We start from the raw sequence: 7,497 nt of genomic DNA, 5'->3' as shown, positions 1-7,497 counted from the left end.
AGAGACTTCTGTATTTATGACCCCTAAAAAATAACATATTCCTCTAATAAAGTGTTTTCAGCCCACAAAGGGTATATTTTCAGGAAAAAAAATTAATTGAAATTTAAACCAGACCTGGGAAGCAAACACTTGGGTGATGTAGGAACAAGTGAAGAGCCTGGCACTGCCATTTCTCATCCCACCCCCAGCAGGCATAGCCCATGGGCTGGGAGAAAGCAAATTCCACCCTCAGCTGCAGCCCCCTCATTACAATGCCCTGATTGGCTCATTGGAAATTAGTGATGTGCTTGATGACGTCATGGTTTGCACAACTGGGTTTTGTCCACAATATTGACCTCAGAAGGTGTGGGCTGCTTTCCAGGGGGCTGGAAATGAGATAGCTGAGCAAAYTGAGCTATCTRATTAATTATTTTAAGCRACTCTTCCAGGTGTYTGATTTGYTCTGYTCTTTRCAAGYRTCCAAGGCCAGGCTGGACAGGGCTTGGAGCAACCTGGGATAATGGAAGGTGTCYCTGCCATGACAGGGGGTGGAASTGGGTGATCTTTAAGGTCCCTTCCAACCCAAACCATCCTGTGATGTGGTATTTCAAGCCATCTTTTATAACTGGATGGACACACTCTTTTGTTGATTTAGTGATCCATTTTCCTCTGGTATTATTCCTCACTTTGTCATCTGAACAAGTGGAAATCCTCACTGGCTGACTCTCAGTGTGGGATTCAGATGTCCACGATCACTGGAGTTTCCTCTGGTGACAGTGGCATCCAAGCAGAGAGAGGTGAGGAAACGCTGTGAAACTCCAAACTTTGATCAGGACACTGGCCCATGTAGAAGACAGATGTTCAAATCCCAAATAATTTATTATTACTATTACTATTGCTATTACTATTACTATTGCTATTACTATTACTATTACTATTACAATTAATGTTAGTGTTACCATTAATATTAGTATTAATATTATTTACCATTTATAGCAGAAGAAATATTGCTAGAAGCAGGACAGGGGCATTCAAGACAGCTGAAATGTGGGGAGAGGGGAGAGGGACACTTGATGAAGCATCTTAATTAAGGCTCATTTGCAACTGGTGCCAAACCAGACAAATATAGGAATTGTAATAGGATTAGTTGCAAATACAGTCTGGAAAGCTTCTGGACTCGTAACATTGCCTATCTCTGGGTTCTGAGACGGCATCATTTGATCATATTTGATCATATTGTGCAACTGTCTGGGCTTCCAGTCCAAGGTGACCACATCAGGCTGCCTGCTGGAAGAGTTCCTAGCCAGGACTAATCGTTGGAACAGCCCAGGGATTTTTGGCAGAGGGCTAACAGAGGCCAAAACTGTCAGGGCTGTTCTCATAATTAAGTATTGTGGATGATCAGTTTTCAGTGGTCACATCCTGAGTCGCTGCTCACACTCTGCTGCCTGAATTAGCTGCAGCTCAATAAATTGTAATGTGACTTTGGGTGTGGCAGGCACACAGAGTTGTCTGCTGCAGATGAAAACAAGGAGAAGGTCAATGCCATGCTGACCTGACTGATTATGGACATAAATATATAAGAATCCAATTCTTGTGGCTGCAGCATTAGCAGCTTCCTACATGACAAAGACTAGAAGACATCTAAATCCTAGAGGATTCTATTTTTGATGATGATGGTGCCAAAGTCAACAGAAACCTGCCCAAAACAYCACRGGAGSAGACATTTAAATGATGCACAGAGGRAAGCRTTTAGACCTGCTCACTGTCTAATGAAGACACTCCCGGTGTTTTAATTTGTCATCAACTACACTATAATTCTTAACATTTAAGGCTTCTGCATTGTTCTGTGGGATACCAWCCACACAGGAGCCTCAGGCTTTTCCAGGAAAAGCAGCAGCACCAGGACTGTGTGACAGATCAGGAAACTCCTCATCAGGACCAGAGAAGTGCCAGAGTTTTCTCTATAACACCACAGGAGATCCTGCCTCCCTCCTTCCTCTCAAACACTGATTATTATCCCTTCCCCAGAGGAATTCCCCTCTCGGTCAGAGGTGCAGGGGACAGTACATTCTCCCAGCTGGTGTTTGGTGCTGTCATTTAAATGTCTGTTTGATGTTGACTCAGTGTCTGCATTGCAACACGAGGGCACAAGGAGCTGGGGTGGCAGCAGCCAAGGGCAGGTAATTATTGACCAGGTTCCCAGAGCTCAGCACGGCACCTTTTGTGACAGGAACCTCCTCTTGTGCCCCTTCAGTGACACCAGGGAATGTCTCAAACACCAGGGTTCATTAACTGCACTGCTGTGCTTTTCCTCCTCTAAAAAGTTTAGGATATTTGTAGCGGCCAGCGAGAACTACCTTCTTCCAGCGAAGCAGCAAAAAAACAACTGCAAATCCCCCCCCCCCCACCACCCAAAAAAAACTCTCTCCCAGCGCTTGGCAAGACTGTTAAGTGGGGCATGGGTATCATTGTCTCTGTTAATCACCCAGCCATCAAAAGGATGACCCGGCAATTAGTGTATCCCAGCAACAAAGGGGAAAGAAAAAAWTCCCAAAGAAAGGGAACAAAAGGAGAAGAATTTTAACCCACAACACTTTACTAGAGGACCTTTGTAGCTGTCACCAAGCACAGTGAGGACTGGTGGAAAAACAGAGGTAAAATCTGTGTTTTGCACCCATTTAGCCCACGGGAAATGACACAAACCATTCTAGTGACAAGTGGGAATATTGTTTGCAAGAGCGAAGTGTATCCATTAGAGGATGTCCGTAATAAATCCTCATGGATGAAGTAACCTTGGCCCTCAAGTTTCCATTCTCATTTTTCCTTTAGGAAGATGATACCAAAGGRTAGAAACATAGARTCACAGAAAGGTTTGGGTTGGAMGGGACCTTAAAGATCATCTTGTTCCARYCCCTYTGCCRTGGGCAGGGACATTTTCCACTCTCCCAGGTTGCTCCAATCCTCATCCAACCTGGKTTTGAACAGCTCAAGGGATGTTCCAACTTCCYTTAGACCAGGTTTTTCCAGATGGAGCATCCTGGGATAGTGGAAGGTGTCCCTGCCCATGGCAGGGTGTTGGAACAAGATGATCTTTAAGGTTCTTCCAACCCAAACCCCTCCCTGTTTCTTTGATTTTGTAAAAAGAATTTTTGCCATAATTAGGAAAGCCAGGAGAATACTGGATTATGTTTTAATACACATTTGGTTTTAATGGAATATAAGCACACACTTGGTTTTAATGGAATATAAGCACATGTTTTCTTAAATAACCTCATGCCTATGAGATTTTAAAGGCATATTTATACTTAAAATGATAAAATGAAGTTTTGCCACTATCCAAATACACGTACTCTATTTTAAATAGCCTTTCTYAAAAGCATAATTGTTCTTAGATTTTTTTTTTATTAATCATTAACTATTTAGGTGGACTTATAAGAACATTTTTGAGAAAATACTGAGGTAAACTCCTGTATAACATCATATATGRTGGTCATTATGAACTGTTATGGGGGTAGTGTGTTAGCCAAGGAGGGAACAAGAGACAAAAAACCCCTGCCTTGTAGAAGACTAAGAAATCAGGGCAAAATTCTGTTTGCAGAGGTTTGCTCCACTCAATATTTCAGATTTTCCTTGTAGTGTCACCTTTGCAAAGCTGCTGTCTGGACAAAATTCAGTAAAATTGAATTGCAAACCTTCCCCAGCTCCKCTTTGCTTGGARAGCTTCWTTTCTCTGGGGTAGAACCTCYAGGTGCTTGAATYCCCAGCTCATGTGTGGAAGTTAATGTTCAACAGAGATCTCCAGGAGTCCATCCTGGCCCTGGCTGCTGTGGGATACAGTTCCATGCACACCCTGCCATGTTCCAGCCCCGGGTCACTKCTGTGCTGCATGAATTGTTCTGCTCCTCGGCTGTTTTATACGAGTTTTGCCCGGTTTTGAGCAGCCAGTTTGCACCTGTCTTTGTTTTTGTTAAAAGCTGAAGTCATGGAATTTTCCTCTTGCTCTGAATGATGTTTTCAGAGCCCTGTGCAAGCAGGACTCAAAGTGTTGGTCGCTTCCATAGAATCACAGAATCATGGAATTCTAAAAGGGTTTGGGATGGAGKGGACCTTAAAGCTCATCTCATTCCAACCCCCTGTCCTTMMACTATCCCAGATTATTCCAAGTCCAATCCTTGATTGTTTCCAGGGGCATTTACCACCACTATGGGCAACCTGTGCCAGGGTTTTACCACAATCATTGTAAAATCATCTTTATTTCCTAGAGGACCATTTTTCTTCTGCAAAAAAGGATGTTTTTCAGCAAAATCTGAATGCTTTGGTAACTCATAACAGTGGAATTTAAATATTTTTACTCTATTAATAGATTGACTCTGTTCCAAAGGAGGGAAACAGTAAAGCCATGGAAGTGAGTGGACCCCAATAAAACARGAAAAAGTAATCACAACCTTCCCCAGTGCCATACTCTGATTTTATTTGGGAAAAAAAACTACTCCTCCATGTTCTCACTTACACAACATTCCCACACTGTTATGTCTGTGAGAAGGACAAGTGAGGGAAACTCACATTGCTATGGGTCTTGATGAAAACAAAGGGGTTTTATTTTCTGGTTTATTCATGCCGGTGTTGCAGGTCAGGCACCTGCTTTTCTGTATCCCACCAAAGACAAAAGAGAGGGGTGACAAATTAAATTCCTTCTCCATTAGAACTGGGGAAGCTGGAGAGTTGCTGGCAAATGAAAAGATAATTTCCAAGGCAAGGGTGCCAAAAATGTACCAAAAAAACCCCACCAAAACCTAAAAAGGACAAAAAAGAACCACTTGGCATTTCTTGGTTAATTAGATTTTATGTGTGGAAGAGGGAAATCACTGTTTGTCTTGTCGTTATTCGCTGCATAAATTCACCTTGCTGCCTCTCTTTCAGCTGCTTGAGCTGGCCCATTACTGTGCAAATTAAACATAAACCTCTGTAATGTTTTCATCCTTCAAATAATTCTTGGAACAAAAATGCCATTAACTCCGAGTTAAACATAATAAACGAGGTAATAAGGAAGCAAACCACTGAACCAGAATGTCAGAGGAAGAGCTGCAGAAACACCTGGGCTGTGACAGAGTTTAACCTGTTTATTAGCCCAGGATTTCGTGAAGAAGAACCTTCCCTGCCTTGATTTCTTTCTCAGAACATTTGCAACCACAGGGATTGTGTTCTAAAGTGAAGCCCCAGAAGATGTTGCCCTTTGTGGCATTATGCCAGACAAGATTTGTGTGGAATCAGCCCATTCTCCCAAACTTTTGGGGCAATAAGAGGGGAAATACTTGGCATTGCATGGCAAACCTGTGCACATACATRAAATARTTYATTTCCTTTAAAAGAAAAGAGWTAYATTAGAAAGTGTCAGAACTCTTAACTCTTGAGCTTCTTAATATGGACAAAGAGGAATTGAGTGCAAGGGGGTCCGAATTTGTGCCTTAAGGCTGAGGGTAAAGCAGTGGGGATGATGTGGGATGAAATGCCAGGCTGGAGGGGCTTGGAGCAATCTGTTTTAGTGGAAGRTGTYCCTGCCCATGGCAGGGGTTGGAACRAAGTGATTTTAAGATCCCTTCCAACCCAAACCATTCTGTGATAAAAGCAAGGACTGAAGGAGGGGAAGAGCTTTGTGTCAGCCCCCTGCAGTGAGTGAGACTGTCCTGAGACTGCTCAAAAAGTGACAAAGRACAGTTGCATCACCTCAGGTCTTTCCCAACGCTTTCCTCTGCCTTTGACATCATCCACCTGGTGACAGGGATGGGGACACGGAGACCAAACATTACRTGAACTGTCAGTGAGTGACGAATCCAGGGTCAAAGCTGGGTCCCCAATCCCATGGTCACTGACTTCCAAGTCCCCCCTGACCCATCCAGGTGCCTGTGTTGGGCAAAGTCTCCAAAAGCCGTGAAATGGTGCAGCTCAGTCGGGTTTGGCTAATGGTGGCGTTACATAACTGACACATGAAGTGGAAATTCACCCTTGGGGATTGCAACACGTCCCCCCACCTGCGATAAGGGGCATCACCGGCCCCTTTCCACAAAGTTCATGGTGGTTACACATTGACAAAACCCTCACTTGTCACACTTGCACAACCCCACGGGCCCTATAAATACTGGGGTTTCTCCCAGCCTTTCCTCAAGCCAGCTCCAGCCACCATTGGTCTTTCAGGGGCTTTGCAGGACCTCACAGTCCACCAGCAGCTCACAGCCATGAAGATCCTCTACCTGCTYTTTGCTGTCTTCCTCCTCATCTTCCAGGCCACTTCAGGTGAGAAGCAGAAATCCTATAAAGAGCAAAAGGGTCTGTAAGCAGAACTGTTTTCAGGGGGGGAAATGTCACCGTCAGCTGAAAGACAAAATCTGATGCAGTGGGGATGGTGCAGTGGATGGGGCCAGGAATATCTGTGATCATTCCACTCCTGCTAAAATAACCAACACATGATTTGTTGAACATTTACCTCTCATCATTTCAGGCTGAGAGCTGASATTTTTAACTCTTTCCCCTCCCCACAGGTTCTGCAGATCCTCTTTTTGCTGACACCGCCGAGTGCCGGAGCCAGGGAAAATTCTGCCGTGTTGGGGCATGCCCACCCACCTTCACTGCCACAGGGACGTGCCATGGGGGGCTGATGAACTGCTGCTCCAAGTAAGTCACAAAAAAATCTGAATGGCCTCAGGGGGCATTTTTTAGCCCTGCTGTTTTATCCTTTGTTTCTCTGAATAATCAGTACAATTACAGGAGGGCTTGCAGGGCAACCCCTGGTGGGAAAGTCCAGTGGTAGGAGTAACATGTGTATAATGCTGATGCATGTTTAGGGAGAAAATTAATTTGAATAGAAGTTGTAAGTGTTCAGAGGGTCAGAATTTCCAAGAATTCAGTATTTTTCACTTTATCTTAAATTTTGTTGGGGACAAATAGGAAGTTATTTCAAAAAAATTATTAGGAAAATAATTCACAGCATTTACACTCATCAGGGGAAACATTTTATCATCCTCTGTTTTTATTTTCAAATTTGCCCAGGAAATTTAAATTTAAAGGGGGAAAGGTGCTCACAGAACTCTGTTTCTCATCCTCATCCCATCTCTCCTCCCTCCCACCACTGCACAGCTCTTAGAAAGGTGAAGAGGAGTGAATTTGTCAGTGTGTGGAGACTTGAGTGTGCATTTCACTTTTGACATTGGAAAACACTTTCTAAAAATGTCTGGATTTTCCCTGATAGCCCAATTTTTTTTTCTTTCCTTAAGGTTTTAAGCATGCTTTTGGGGAATGCTCTTTAGCTCAGAATAAAACATATTCCCCAGGTACTTAATTCTTAGAATAGTTTTGTTCCATTAACGGCCACGAGGTGATCACTGCCAGCTGCAGAGACATTCACAGCCCCCAAATTCAGTGCCAGACTGGGAAAGGTTCCTGTACCTTTGATGAAGAGGGTTGRTGTGATGAAATAACTCATCCCAGCAATGATATTTTGGGCAGATCCTCAGCCACAGA

The sequence above is a fragment of the Malurus melanocephalus genome, unplaced genomic scaffold, assembly GCF_030028575.1.
Source record: "Malurus melanocephalus ecotype Western Australia unplaced genomic scaffold, MMel_1.1 scaffold_1107, whole genome shotgun sequence".
NCBI lineage: Eukaryota > Metazoa > Chordata > Aves > Passeriformes > Maluridae > Malurus > Malurus melanocephalus.
This window is presented reverse-complemented; position numbering follows the sequence as displayed.